General features: G+C 36.0%; 1 non-coding gene across 1 annotated transcript; it reads right to left on the bottom strand.

The window, feature by feature from the left end:
- Window positions 1-416: 416 nt before the first annotated feature.
- LOC132029006 (small nucleolar RNA SNORA71) lies at window positions 417-550 on the bottom strand. Its single transcript, XR_009407646.1, has one exon. It is a non-coding gene; the product is annotated as a small nucleolar RNA SNORA71 (small nucleolar RNA).
- Between the last annotated feature and the right edge of the window lie 15504 nt (window positions 551-16054).

Raw genomic sequence — 16054 nt, 5'->3', positions numbered from 1 at the left:
AAGAAAACATTGAGGGAGTCTGGGTCTTAGGAGGTAAATGCACTGAAAGTCTCCCTCCCTGCATCTTCCTTGTGCTCTGTCACCTAGGGCTGTCCTAATCTGGAACTTCTGAACATAAAGAAAGCCTTGCAACTTTTCCTGTGCCTGCATTACCAGTGACCAGGATACAGGCAGCCTGTAATCCCTTCAAACATGGGCAGACTGCAACACATGGCTGTGGAAGTTAGAGACCAGAGTCAAAAGGCCACAGCGGTGGTTCCCACAACCAACTCAGACATGCACTGAGGCAAGACCCACACTCATGCTCCCTTTACATAGCCTCACAGATACAGAAACCATCCTGAGCCAGGCACAGAGAGCACGCCATAAGACAGCAGGTGCCCAGAGGCACCTAAAAGGTGGGGAGGAGGAGGAAGTGTGGGAAAGCTCCAGAGTTTGGAAGGGACAGGAAGGGACCCTCCAAACATGGGGAAGTGCTTTCAGCAACTCGTCTCCCTGCACTATCAATGACCAGGACACAGACAGATCATGATCACTTTCGAATGCGGGTATATACTCAGATTCTTTATAGCATTGTGTATTGTCTGATAAAAATGCGGAGGTATCGTCCTCTTAGTCCACATTCCTTCCAGGAACAAAGTCCTTCAGTTCCTGTTTCTATGTTGGGTAAATTTCTTCATTTAAGGTCTCAATACATCTATGCTGCTTCAAATATCACTGTCTCTTAACTGAATTCTGAAACTAGCTTCTTAACTGACCTCGAAGCCTCTTGTTTGCTCTTATAGCATCCTAAAATCCACCCTCTTCCACATCTGCAGGTTGTATAACATAATAGTCAGGAACTCAAAATGTGGACATATTTTGTGATTTGAGTCCTGGCTTTGTCATTTCTTAGCCACTTGAATTTGAGCCAGTTACTTGAGGTATCCTTCCTCAACTGAAAATGCTGATGAGTGTGAAAAATTCTCATAAAATTATAGCTGACATTTTATGAACTTGATGGATGACCACTAATATTATTCTGACAGGATATTCATTCTTTTTACAACAGAAGACTTAATATGTGCAAATGATTTGAATTTTTCAAATAATATTGTTTCTTTTTATTTTGCTGTATTGTGTTTTACTTTAATATTTTAGAGTCTTCCTTCTTTGTTATCACCTACCACAGCTACAAACTAGGAATATTTTCTCTCAATATAATTTTTCCTTTCCTATCCCATGGTATTTTTTCCTTGATTTTATTTCAGTTACATTTTCCTTTCCTTCATCTCTGCAACTCAAGAAATGTTAATTATATTCTGTGATATAGATAGTAATGTTGCCTTTTTTATGAAATTTGTCCTAAACCAAGCCAGAATTTATTAATTGATTCTTGGCACTTTTTGTTACTCTTATTTTTGCATCTCTCCTAATTAAGAGTTAGATCCTTGATGAAAAAAAAAAATTTTTTTTTAAGATTTTACTTATTTGACAGAGAGCAGGGAGAGAGAGATCACAAGTAGGCAAAGAGAGAAGGGGGAGCAGACTCCCCACCTAGCAGAGAGCCCAATGCGGGGCTTGATCCGAGGAACCTGAGATCATGACCTGGGCCGAAGGCAGAGGCTTAACCCACTGAGCCACCCAGGCACCCCAGATGAAAATTCTTTATTGAAATTATACCCTCTACAGTGTTTCTTGATCAATACCAGGCACCCAGTAGTAGGTGCTCAGTTTAAAATTTTTTTTCCATGTTAGCTTTCTTTCCTTTTTTTTTCTTTTTAAGATTTATTTATTTATTTGAGAGAGAGATCACACATGAGCATGTGCACAGTGGTGGCGAGGGAGAGAGAGAATCTCAAGCAGACTCCCTGCTGAGCATGAAGACTTATGCTAAATCTCATGACCCTGAGATCATGAACTGGGCCCAAATCAAGAGTTGGACTCTCAACTGACAGAGCCACCCAGGGACCCTTAGCTTTCTCTTCAAGTATTAATTAGTCCTGGACCACATCTAGGTAAAAAAATGGTAGTCTCATTCAGGAAGACCTGAATAAACTCTCAAGGCAGAAAATTCAATAGAGTCCATTTTCTTCAAGGTTAAGGATATTTAAAAAAAAAAAAACAATTTTTCTGATATATTTTATGCTTATAATTGTAAACTTAAATTATATTTTAAATAAGTCATATATGTACACTCTATAATGAATTATGTAAAAGGGTTATATGATGATAAACATATCTTTCTCTGCCCATTGTTTAAAAACCACCCAGTATCTGTCCACAGAGTAAGTTACTGCAATTATATCCTTGTTTATCTTCTTCAGTAGTCTGTGCTAGTATATACTCACATACAGCATGAGTCTACTTTACATCTCTAAATACATATATTATTATATAATGTTTTCCAACTTAAAAGTATAGCTATAATTTTTGAATCAATTTTCTAGAAAAATACTAAATGTCTCTTTGACCTTTGCTTACTTGATCATTTATAACTATATATCCATCTTAAAAGATTTTTGTGTCTTAAAAAATTAAAAAAATATTTTAAAATATCCAGTAAGATTAAAATAACAACATTTTAATTGAGAAGGATTTAGAAAAAGTTCAACGAAAATTAGATCAAGAAAAACATTATAAATATAAAATTGGAAATAAAGTCAGTATACAAAGTATATGTCATTAGATCTGTGCAACTTGTAGAGATAGGTCGTAGATTTGACTTAAATCTTAGTAGTAGAGGAAAATATTATCAGGTAGCATTACAGAGTTCATAAGATCAAAAATATGAAGCGTATTGAAAAATACAGGAGAATAATTACATGTGCTTTGGGGAGGATAAACTATGTTGCAAAAGTCCCCCCAAATCACACACACAAAAAGAAAGAAAATTATTGACAAATGAACTTTATTCAGCCTATTACAGACTTAGTTTTAGTATTTAATATTATGGGATTAGAATATTTTAAAATTTCTCGAATGAAAGATTTCTTTGTTATTTTAAAACTGTAATTCTAATGTTCAAAAACCTTACATTTTTGTTTTACTGCTTATCTTTTTAAATAACCTTTACATAATCTTATCCTCCTCCTTAACATCACACCTCTCATTTCCCTGTTTAAACCTTTTCTCTTCTTTCTCTAATTTTGATCTATAAGATTAGATTTCTTAGTGTTTGTTTTTGTGCTCTTATGCACTTACATTTTACTCCTTGAGTCATCAGCTTTAAATGCTTTCTTATTTTACCATTTCAAATACCAAACTGGTTCTACTTCCTACCTTAGTGATTTCAAACTTCGATGCACATCAGAATCATCTCAGGAGATTATTTAAGAAGTATTGACCAGACCCTAACCCTAGAGATGCTAATGAAGGACACTTCAGAAATCTTCAGAAATCTGCATATTTAGCTTTGGGTTTTCCTAGATACAATTTTTACTAAAAATGACTTGAATTAACATGGCATTACTTTTTAAATTCAGATATTTTTATTCAAATCAAAATTAAGACATTCTTTAATACATAAAATAGGCAATCATTTGAATAGTTTATGATATTTTAAATAGATTAACTAGCCAAACGTTTAAATAGATTGAGCAGGCAGAAGTTAAATGAAATGTGTAGAGTCCATTTATCCATAAGTAAGATTTTAACTATTTAAATAATGTCTTTGAGTAATTCTCTGAGTCTAAAGACTAATAATACAACAACAAAATATACAAAATGGCTGAATCAACAAATTGGACACCTCAGTTTCTCCTTTAGAACCACCTTTTTCACTTTATAAGCAGTTACTTGGAAATTCACTGGTCCTTATTTTATAATTTTGGTATTTCAGTTTACTCAAGCCAAAAAGAATAGAATTTCATCAGAGTAAAATGGGAGAAATGATTATAGATAGTTTTATTGCATCATGTGTCTCTTTGTTTCAATTTTAGTATTTTCTAACTTTTGAAATATAAATATTCTTCTCAAAAGCAAAATTAGGTGTAATTGGTAGGTGGTAGGAAGACTGATAGGTGAGGGCCTGTTTGACATTAATTAAGGAGTTAACATCTAATGAAAGAACAAATCATCTTATAGTTATGTTTTCACCATACATATTTGGATATCTCATCATTTAAAAATACTACCCTAAAATTATTTGAAATGTGCTGCCAGTGGAGAGTGTGTTTATTGTTCTCTCTCCTTTACCAGCCGCATTTCATCAGCTGCCACTGATTCTCACACTGAGATGAAACATTTCTAATTTCCTCTTAGCTTAATTCCATCTTTGAAGACAAAATAAAGTGAATCACCTTCTGCTTCCCCATGAAAGTACTCCAGATATTTAGAGTACTTTATTAAACTTTTACTATCTTTATTAAACTTTTATTTTTTGTTTTTATGTTCTCTATCACTGCATTGTTCAAACATTCCTTATGGTACAAGATTTCCAGGTACTTAAATTGGAAGCTAGTTTTCTGTAAAACATTCATTAATTAGAATTCTTCTTGGAAATGTGTTTGGAACTCATCATAATCTTTGACATATAATCTCATCAGCAAGATTACTTTTGATTGAGAGAATTTCATGCTTTATAAATTCAAGATACTAAATTACCTTTAATTATGCATTTATTTTAGTTATATATTAATTAGTTTATTTATTTTTTTTATTCATTTACTTGATCTATATAAACTATTTAAACTTTGAATCAATTTAAACTTGAAATCAATTAAATACCTGATTTGTTTTTACCTCACTTCTAAGACTCCCCAAACTGTGCTAGTTTTTTGTTTTTATTTTTTTTCCTCCAGACTAAATTTAGGTCATAGAAAATCCTAAAACATTTTACCTCATTGATTTTTTGTGTGCGTGACATTCAACCAGATTATTTTTTTAACTTTAGACTTAATTTTTGATCTTTTTGTTTATACATCCTTTCCTAATTTGTTGTTTCTACTTGGTTCATTGATTTATAAGATCAGACATGACTTTCTGACTGACAGAACCAGACTTGTTTTAATTGACTTATATATGTATTTTATATACTTTTAAAAATCAGAGTGCTATAAAAGTACATGTTGTTATTTGATGTATTTAAAACTCTAGAACAGGAAAACTAACCTATATATAATGACACCAAATGTATATATAGACACCATATATATATATATGTAATTCTGTGATTGAAGATTAGTTTGGCCTGTTTCAGAGCTTTTAAACTATATATCAACATATATATGTGTTGATATAGTGTGTGTGTGTGTGAGTGTGATTGTATGTGTGTCTATGTGCGTGTATGTTTATGTATATAGTGAGAGAGAGGAATTGATTATATTAGTGGTTGTCTGGGATGGCAGTGGGGGTTCATAATTGATTGTGCTGGAAACTTTTTGAGGAGATGCCCTTCTGTAGTTGAATGGCTAATAAACTATAGTATACAATAGAATATTACTCAGAGCTAAAAAATAAGTGAGATGTCAAGCCATAAAAAGACATGAGGGAAACGTAAAATCAATATTATTAAATGAAATAAATTGAACTGAAATTCTTTTTCAGACTACATGTTGTATGATACAAACTAAAAGATATTTTGGAAAAAAGACAAACTATGAAGACTGTAAAATGATCAGTAGTTACTAGAAATTAGGGGAGATGGAATGATGAATAGCCAGAATATGGAAGATTCTTAGGGCAGTGAAAATACTGTGTCTGATACTGTAATGGTGGATACATGTTATTATACATTTGACAAAGTCCATAAAAAGTGCAACAGCAAGGGTGAACCCTAATGTAAACCATGGAGTTTGGTTGATTATGGTGTGTTAATGTAGGTTCGCCAGTTTACAAAGGAATGACTCTGGTGGGGGATGCTAATAATGGGTTAAGATATGCATATGTGGAGGTTGGGAGTATATAGGAAATCTCTGTACCTTCCTCTCAATTTTGCTGTAAACCTAAAACTTCTTTAAATTATAAATATAAATATTTACATATTGTATATTTGCACACTAAATACCTGGAGGATTCAAACATAGAATAGGACATATTTAGAAATATAAAAAACATGGGGGTTTTGTTTTTTTGTATATCTAAGTATGTCCTATTCTATGTTTGAATCCAGATATTTAGTGTGCAAATGTATAATATGAGGGAAACTGTAGGGGGAGATGAACCATGAGAGACTATGGACTCTGAAAAACAATCTGAGGGTTATGAAGGGGTGGGGGGTGAGAAGTTGGGCCAGCCTGATGGTGGGTATTGTAGAGGGCATGTATTGCATGGAGCACTGGGTGTGGTGCATAAACAATGAATTCTAGTACACTGAAAAGTAATTTAAAAAATAAAAAATTTTTTAAAAAGAAATACAAAAAAATGGGGTGTTTTTTTTTTTTTTGAATTTTTTATTTTTTATAAACATATATTTTTATCCCCAGGGGTACAGGTCTGTGAATCACCAGGTTTACACACTTCACAGCACTCACCAAATCACATACCCTCCCCAATGTCCATAATCCCACCCCCTTCTCCCAAACCCCCTCCCCCCGGCAACCCTCAGTTTGTTTTGTGAGATTAAGAGTCACTTATGGTTTGTCTCCCTCCCAATCCCATCTTGTTTCATTTATTCTTCTTCTACCCACTTAAGCCTCCATGTTGCATCACCACTTCCTCATATCAGGGAGATCATATGATAGTTGTCTTTCTCTGCTTGACTTATTTCGCTAAGCATGATACGCTCTAGTTCCATCCATGTTGTTGCAAATGGCAAGATTTCATTTCTTTTGATGGCTGCATAGTATTCCATTGTGTATATACACCACATCTTCTTGATCCATTCATCTGTTGATGGACATCTAGGTTCTTTCCATAGTTTGGCTATTGTGGACATTGCTGCTATAAACATTCGGGTGCATGTGTCCCTTTGGATCACTACATTTGTATCTTTAGGGTAAATACCCAATAGTGCAATTGCTGGGTCATAGGGCAGTTCTATTTTCAACATTTTGAGGAACCTCCATGCTGTTTTCCAGAGTGGCTCCACCAGCTTGCATTCCCACCAACAGTGGAGGAGGGTTCCCCTTTCTCCGCATCCTCGCCAGCATCTGTCATTTCCTGACTTGTTGATTTTAGCCATTCTGACTGGTGTGAGGTGATATCTCATTGTGGTTTTGATTTGTATTTCCCTGATGCCGAGTGATATGGAGCACTTTTTCATGTGTCTGTTGGCCATCTGGATGTCTTCTTTGCAGAAATGTCTGTTCATGTCCTCTGCCCATTTCTTGATTGGATTATTTGTTCTTTGGGTGTTGAGTTTGCTAAGTTCTTTATAGATTCTGGACACTAGTCCTTTATCTGATATGTCGTTTGCAAATATCTTCTCCCATTCTGTCAGTTGTCTTTTGATTTTGTTAACTGTTTCCTTTGCTGTGCAAAAGCTTTTGATCTTGATGAAATCCCAGTAGTTCATTTTTTCCCTTGCTTCCCTTGCCTTTTGCGTTGTTCCTAGGAAGATGTTGCTGCAGCAGAGGTCGAAGAGGTTGCTGCCCGTGTTCTCCTCAAGGATTTTGATGGATTCCTTTCGTACATTGAGGTCCTTCATCCATTTTGAGTCTATTTTTGTGTGTGGTGTAAGGAAATGGTCCAATTTCATTTTTCTGCATGTGGCTGTCCAATTTTCCCAGCACCATTTATTGAAAAGGCTGTCTTTTTTCCATTGGACATTCTTTCCTGCTTTGTCGAAGATTAGTTGACCATAGATTTGAGGGTCTATTTCTGGGCTCTCTATTCTGTTCCATTGATCTATGTGTCTGTTTTTGTGCCAGTACCATGCTGTCTTGATGATGACAGCTTTGTAATAGAGCTTGAAGTCCGGAATTGTGATGCCACCAACGTTGGCTTTCTTTTTCAATATCCCTTTGGCTATTCGAGGTCTTTTCTGGTTCCATATAAATTTTAGAATTATTTGTTCCATTTCTTTGAAAAAGATGGATGGTACTTTGATAGGAATTGCATTAAATGTGTAGATTGCTTTAGGTAGCATAGACAATTTCACAATATTTATTCTTCCAATCCAGGAGCACGGAACATTTTTCCATTTCTTTGTGTCTTCCTCAATTTCTTTCATGAGTACTTTATAGTTTTCTGAGTATAGATTCTGTGTCTCTTTGGTTAGGTTTATTCCTAGGTATCTTATGGTTTTGGATGCAATTGTAAATGGGATTGACTCCTTAATATCTCTTTCTTCTGTCTTGCTGTTGGTGTAGAGAAATGCAACTGATTTCTGTGCATTGATTTTATATCCTGACACTTTACTGAATTCCTGTATAAGTTCTAGCAGTTTTGGAGTGGAGTCTTTTGGGTTTTCCACATATAGTATCATATCATCTGCGAAGAGTGATAATTTGACTTCTTCTTTGCCGATTTGGATGCCTTTAATTTCCTTTTGTTGTCTGATTGCTGAGGCTAGGACCTCTAGTACGATGTTGAATAGCAGTGGTGATAATGGACATCCCTGCCGTGTTCCTGACCTTAGCGGAAAAGCTTTCAGTTTTTCTCCATTGAGAATGATATTTGCGGTGGGTTTTTCATAGATGGCTTTGATGATATTGAGGTATGTGCCCTCTATCCCTACACTTTGAAGAGTTTTGATCAGGAAGGGATGTTGTACTTTGTCAAATGCTTTTTCAGCATCTATTGAGAGTATCATATGGTTCTTGTTCTTTCTTTTATTGATGTGTTGTATCACATTGACTGATTTGCGGATGTTGAACCAACCTTGCAGCCCTGGAATAAATCCCACTTGGTCGTGGTGAATAATCTTTTTAATGTACTGTTGAATCCTATTGGCTAGTATTTTGTTGAGTATTTTCGCATCTGTGTTCATCAAGGATATCGGTCTATAGCTCTCTTTTTTGGTGTGATCCTTGTCTGGTTTTGGGATCAAGGTGATGCTGGCCTGTCAAGATGGCGGAGAAGTAGCAAGCTGAGACTGCTTCAGCTAGCCGGAGATCAGCTAGATAGCTTATCTAAAGATTGCAAACACCTGAAAATCCATCAGCAGATCGAAGAGAAGAAGAACAGCAATTCTGGAAACAGAAAAACAACCACTTACTGAAAGGTAGGACCGGAGGAGAAGTGAATCCAAAGCGACGGGAAGATAGACCCCGGGGGGAGGGGCCGGCTCCCGGCAAGCGGCGGAGCAACCGCGCACAAAATCAGGACTTTTAAAAGTCTGTTCCGCTGAGGGACATCGCTCCAGAGGCTAAACTGGGGCGAAGCCCACGCGGGTTCAGCGTGGCCTCAGGTCCCGCAGGGTCACAGAAGGATCGGGGGTGTCTGAGTGTCGCAGAGCTTGCGGGTATTGGAACGGGAAAGCGGCTACAGAGACAGAGCCGACAGTAAGCTCGCAGCTCAGGGTGACCTTGAACCGGTCGCAGGCTCGGTGAGCTCGGAGCGCGGCCGGAGGTCAGGCAGACGGGAGTAACTGGGCGCTGTTCTCTGAGGGCGCACTGAGGAGTGGGGCCCTGGGCTCTCGGCTCCTCCGGGCCGGAGACCAGGAGGCCGCCATTTGTATTCCCGTCCTCTGGAACTCTACGGAAAGCGCTCAGGGAACAAAAGCTCCTGAAAGCAAACCGGAGCGGATTACTCACCCCGGCCCCGGGTAAGGGCGGTGTAATTCCGCCTGGGGCAAAGACACTTGAGAATCACTACAACAGGCCCCTCCCCCAGAAGATCAACAAGAAATCCAGCCGAGACCAAGTTCACCTACCAAGGAGTGCGGTTTCAATACCAAGGAGAGCAGCAGAATTCCAGAGGAGGAGAAAGCCAAGCACGGAACTCATGGCTTTTTTCCTGTGATTTTTTTTAGTCTTCCAGTTAATTTAATTTTTTCTTTTTCATTTTTTTTTTTTCTTTCTCGCCTTCGGGTAAATTTTTTTTTTTAACTGTTACCTTTTTCTTTTTTAACGATTTTTTACTAGTTTATCAAATATATATATATATTTTTTTTACATTTTTCTTAGGTGTTTTCTTTTTTTAAAAATATTCTTTTCTTTTCTTTTTTTTTTTTTCTTTTTTCTTTCTTCCTTTTGAACCTCTTTTTATCCCCTTTCTCCCCACTCACAATTTTGGATCTCTTCTAATTTGGTTAAAGCATATTTTCCTGGGGTTGTTGCCACCCTTTTAGTATTTTACTTCCCCCTTCATTTACTCTTATCTGGACAAAATGACAAGACGTAAAAATTCAACACAAAAAAAAGAACAAGAGGCAGTACCGAAGGCTAGGGACCTAATCAATACAGACATCAGTAATATGTCAGATCTAGAGTTCAGAATGACAATTCTCAAGGTTCTAGCCGGGCTCGAAAAAGGCATGGAAGATATTAGAGAAACCCTCTCGAGAGATATAAAAGCCCTTTCTGGAGAAATAAAAGAACTAAAATCTAACCAAGGTGAAATCAAAAAAGCTATTAATGAGGTGCAATCAAAAATGGAGGCTCTCACTGCTAGGATAAATGAGGCAGAAGAAAGAATTAGTGATATAGAAGACCAAATGACAGAGAATAAAGAAGCTGATCAAAAGAGGGACAAACAGCTACTGGACCACGAGGGGAGAATTCGAGAGATAAGTGACACCATAAGACGAAACAACATTAGAATAATTGGGATTCCAGAAGAAGAAGAAAGTGAGAGGGGAGCAGAAGGTATACTGGAGAGAATTATTGGGGAGAATTTCCCCAATATGGCAAAGGGAACGAGCATCAAAATTCAGGAGGTTCAGAGAATGCCCCTCAAAATCAATAAGAATAGGCCCACACCCCGTCACCTAATAGTAAAATTTACAAGTCTCAATGACAAAGAGAAAATCCTGAAAGCAGCCCGGGAAAAGAAGTCTGTAACATACAATGGTAAAAATATTAGATTGGCAGCTGACTTATCCACAGAGACCTGGCAGGCCAGAAAGAGCTGGCATGATATTTTCAGAGCACTAAACGAGAAAAACATGCAGCCAAGAATACTATATCCAGCTAGGCTATCATTGAAAATAGAAGGAGAGATTAAAAGCTTCCAGGACAAACAACAACTGAAAGAATTTGCAAATACCAAACCAGCTCTACAGGAAATATTGAAAGGGGTCCTCTAAGCAAAGAGAGAGCCTACAAGTGGTAGATCAGAAAGGAACAGAGACCATATACAGTAACAGTCACCTTACAGGCAATACAATGGCACTAAATTCATATCTCTCAATAGTTACCCTGAATGTGAATGGGCTAAATGCCCCAATCAAAAGACACAGGGTATCAAAATGGATAAAAAAACAAAACCCATCTATATGTTGCCTCCAAGAAACTCATTTTAAGCCCAAAGACACCTCCAGATTTAAAGTGAGGGGGTGGAAAAGAATTTACCATGCTAATGGACATCAGAAGAAAGCAGGAGTGCAATCCTTATATCAGATCAATTAGATTTTAAGCTAAAGACTATAATAAGAGATGAGGAAGGACACTATATCATAGTCAAAGGGTCTGTCCAACAAGAAGATTTAACAATTTTAAATATCTATGCCCCCAATGTGGGAGCAGCCAACTATATAAACCAATTAATAACAAAATCAAAGAAACACATCAACAATAATACAATGATAGTAGGGGACTTTAACACTCCCCTCACTGAAATGGACAGGTCATCCAAGCAAAAGATCAGCAAGGAAATAAAGGCCTTAAATGACACACTGGACCAGATGGACATCACAGATATATTCAGAATATTTCATCCCAAAGCAACAGAATACACATTCTTCTCTAGTGCACATGGAACATTCTCCAGAATAGATCACATCCTCGGTCCTAAATCAGGACTCAACCGGTATCAAAAGATTGGGATCATTCCCTGCATATTTTCAGACCACAGTGCTCTAAAGCTAGAACTCAACCACAAAAGGAAGTTTGGAAAGAACCCAAATACATGGAGACTAAACAGTATCCTTCTAAAGAATGAATGGGTCAACCGGGAAATTAAAGAAGAATTGAAAAAAATCATGGAAACAAATGATAATGAAAATACAACGGTTCATAATCTGTGGGACACAACAAAGGCAGTCCTGAGAGGAAAATATATAGCGGTACAAGCCTTTCTCAAGAAACAAGAAAGGTCTCAGGTACACAACCTAACCCTACACCTAAAGGAGCTGGAGAAAGAACAAGAAAGAAACCCTAAGCCCAGCAGGAGAAGAGAAATCATAAAGATCAGAGCAGAAATCAATGAAATAGAAACCAAAAAAACAATAGAACAAATCAACGAAACTAGGAGCTGGTTCTTTGAAAGAATTAATAAAATTGATAAACCCCTGGCCCGACTTATCAAAAAGAAAAGAGAAAGGACCCAAATAAATAAAATCATGAATGAAAGAGGAGAGATCACAACTAACACCAAAGAAATACAAACTATTATAAGAACATACTATGAGCAACTCTACGGCAATAAATTTGACAATCTGGAAGAAATGGATGCATTCCTAGAAACATATAAACTACCACAACTGAACCAGGAAGAAATAGAAAGCCTGAACAGACCCATAACCAGTAAGGAGATTGAAACAGTCATTAAAAATCTCCAAACAAACAAAAGCCCAGGGCCAGACGGCTTCCCGGGGGAATTCTACCAAACATTTAAAGAAGAACTAATTCCTATTCTCCTGAAACTGTTCCAAAAAATAGAAATGGAAGGAAAACATGGGGGTTTTGATACCACTCTAGTAAACCACAAAATATGGAAACCAAAGACTATTATGTGTTTAGAAACTCAGGTTTAGTTGATTTACTTGTTGCAAAGAGGGAAACTTGATACAACAAGGAATCTCTGAAGATGTCAATGGGAGGATGTGGAAATGGCTCATTATAGGATTTGAACTTGTACTAGATACTTTTCTGGAGAGTTCAAGGATGTAGGTCATTGCTATGAATTGGATGCTGTCAGGGAGTAAGGAAAATTCTCTGACTTGTTAATTTTATCTAGAAGACAGAAAACTGTGTCTGTTAAAAAAGCTGCAGTCAGTGATATTAGCAAGGATAGAGAGATGCTTGTTGTTTTTGTTTCTGCTTTTTTAATTTCCTGGCTTCGTTAATGATGTTTTGTCTGTGTTTAGACACAGTTATAGAGTGATCTTGGTGTGTCCTGAACCCTTCTTTCATGGAGTGGCCTTGTCTGGGGATGTTTTGTGAAACTGGTTATGATTAACAGGAGATCATCCTATTCTAACCTGAGGGTCAGGCTAGTTTCCACCCATGAGACTGTTTTTCTCTTTCTCAATACCTTACATAGGAAGGAAAAAAGACCAATATCAATAAGTTACATATTCTTCTTATAAAATTAAAGTGGAGGAGATACATCTTTCTTGGGTGTAAAGTGGAAATGTTACATAACTTAAATTGTACACAACCAGAGTAGAAGAAAATAAAATAATAAAGGGTTATGATGCAGTGGTTAAGAACTGAGAATGAGAAGCCATACTGCCTTGTTTCAAATCCAGGCTCCATGCTCTGCTAGGCGAGTGACCTGGGCAAGTTTCTTAACCTCAGAATACTTTAGTTTCCTCCTTATCTCAAGGGGAGATAATCTCATGGTAGTTTTATGAAGATGACATACATAAATACCTGGAAAGTGCTTAGTAAGTGCCCAGTTCATAATCAGCAATATATAAATCCTTTCTATTGTTATTACAAGGAAAGAAATGAAATGAAAACCAAAAAAGGTGAAGTTTAGTTTTGTTCAAAGACCAATAGATATATTATAAAATGATACTGTAATATATGTAGGTATGTAATATAGGTATGGTATATGTATGGTATATTCTATGGTAATATATGTATGGCAGAATTTCTCAACAGTTATGATACAAATGGTATGGTCAGTAAGGGACCAGGTATTTCTGTGGTGGTTGAAGTTCCAAGGCCAGTAAGCAACACCAGTTAGCATCCTCTAGTTTATCCCAATGCAGTGTTAAATAATATAATTTTCTATGTGCACAATGACCGGAAATAATCTTTGAGAAGCACTTCCTAAAGTTAAGCTTATATTTTGTTGTTGTTGGTATATTGTTATTGTTGTTACATTGTTATTGTTGTTATATTGTTGTTGTATATACACGTATATTCATAGCTAAACTGTTTGGAAGCAATCTTAATGTCCTTAAAAAGGAGAATGGATACTTACCAAATTGAGTCATTTGATGATATACAATCTTTTTTGATCCACAAAAAGAACAACCTTATATGGGTCACAGTGTATGTGGACACAATAAAGTTCAATTTATCTATAAAATTATAACTGGAGTTACAGGTATCCTTATGGAAGACTTTTAAGAATCCATCAAGGGGGGGTGGGAGGGATGGGGTGACTGGGAGATGGACACTCTTGAGGGTATGTGCTATGGTGAGTACTGTGAATTGTGTAAGACTGATGAATCACAGACCTGTATCCCTGAAACAAATAATACATTATATGTTAATTAAAAAAATAACTAGAGAAAAATAATACATTAAGGAGAAACAAAAATAAGTTACAGAAGATTAACAAAAGTATAATTATGTTATAAAGATTAAAAACATTTAAAATAACATCAGTTGTTATTTTTGACACTTATTTTTATAATAAAGATTTTAAAATGTTCCTGAGTAGAATAAACACCAATATTAAGATCATGATCCCATCTAAGTAGGAATAAGTAGGTATAGATCTCTGACTAAGTGGGTAGGCTTTGTGAGTGATAACAAAATAAGTGAAGCTGACCTATTTGGCTTATAAATTTCTCTATCTCCATTTCCAAATCACTCTTCCTTTTCCAAACTTCTCTTGGATAAATACATGTGTTTTTCCAAATTCTTACGAAATTAAGAGTTTCAAAGACAAGCAAATGTGACACAATTCCAGTAAAGTGTAGTAAGTAAGAATTTGTTGTGGGCTTTCTAACTTATTTTCCTAAAAAAATGGATAGCAGTGATACTTTGACCTCCTTTGCACCTCAGCCTGAATGAGAATTGATAAATTGGGCTAGGACATTCATACTGACACTGAAGAAAGAGTCAGGATGATTGCATAGACTCTAACCCTAACATGATTGAACTGGTAAGCCAATTCCAGCAACACTTTGCCTCCAGACTTGTTCTCCTTGGGAAAATATATCTCAATCTGCTGCTTGAAGGTAAAAATACTCCTAACTTCTTCATTACTAAAATTTTTTAAGGATAATTGTTTCATCAAGAAAATGGTTTTAATGCATGCACCTTCACAAGGATTTCTGAAGATTAAAAAAAAAAATAAGGCATTTAAATATCTTAACTCATGTGTGACATGTCATTAGATCTCTATAAATGTTTAAAAGAAATGGATTTAAAAAACAATGGACTTCATAAAGGGCAGGGTATTTACTGAATGAATTCATGTATTTATGGTATTTAATGAACACAAGAGTTCTGTCATTAGGAAAATCTGAGAAAGAGAGTCCTGAAAGGTAAATGGAGGATTCACAATTGATAATTTTATTATTGATCTACCAAGCTACAGTGTAAGGTTTCTGCATCCAAAGTACATAGCTTATCATTTTTTTATCTGCCATATATTTGGAACAACTAAAAAGAGTTCAAAACTCTGTGGAGAATTAAGAAGAGAGGATAAGAGATTATGTGGCCTAATAGCACTAGCACAATATTAAATGTATGTACTTAAATATACAAATTCCAATAAATATTTTTTAAATAAGTGAATACAGGAAGAATATTTTACACTCATCAAAATGCTATGACTATGACTATTTATTTTTTAATTACTTTGCTTTTTAAATATATTAACTAGGCAGTTGTTACCTCCACTGATAGATTAACTAGCCATGAAGAACATTTCATGACCTCTTATTCATATTAAGAAATTATGGAAAAGAAATTACCTATCTAGAATTGACTAAAGCCTTGGAGAAAACATCTAATATCACTATCTGTTAATCTTTTCTCCCTTTTGGAAAGGTCTTTGCTTAATAGAGAAATCACAACTTGAATCTTTCCTCTCTGTCAATACAATCTCAATCATCTCATAT

This window comes from Mustela nigripes, chromosome 12, assembly GCF_022355385.1.
Source record: "Mustela nigripes isolate SB6536 chromosome 12, MUSNIG.SB6536, whole genome shotgun sequence".
Lineage (NCBI taxonomy): Eukaryota > Metazoa > Chordata > Mammalia > Carnivora > Mustelidae > Mustela > Mustela nigripes.
This window is presented reverse-complemented; position numbering and strand designations above follow the sequence as displayed.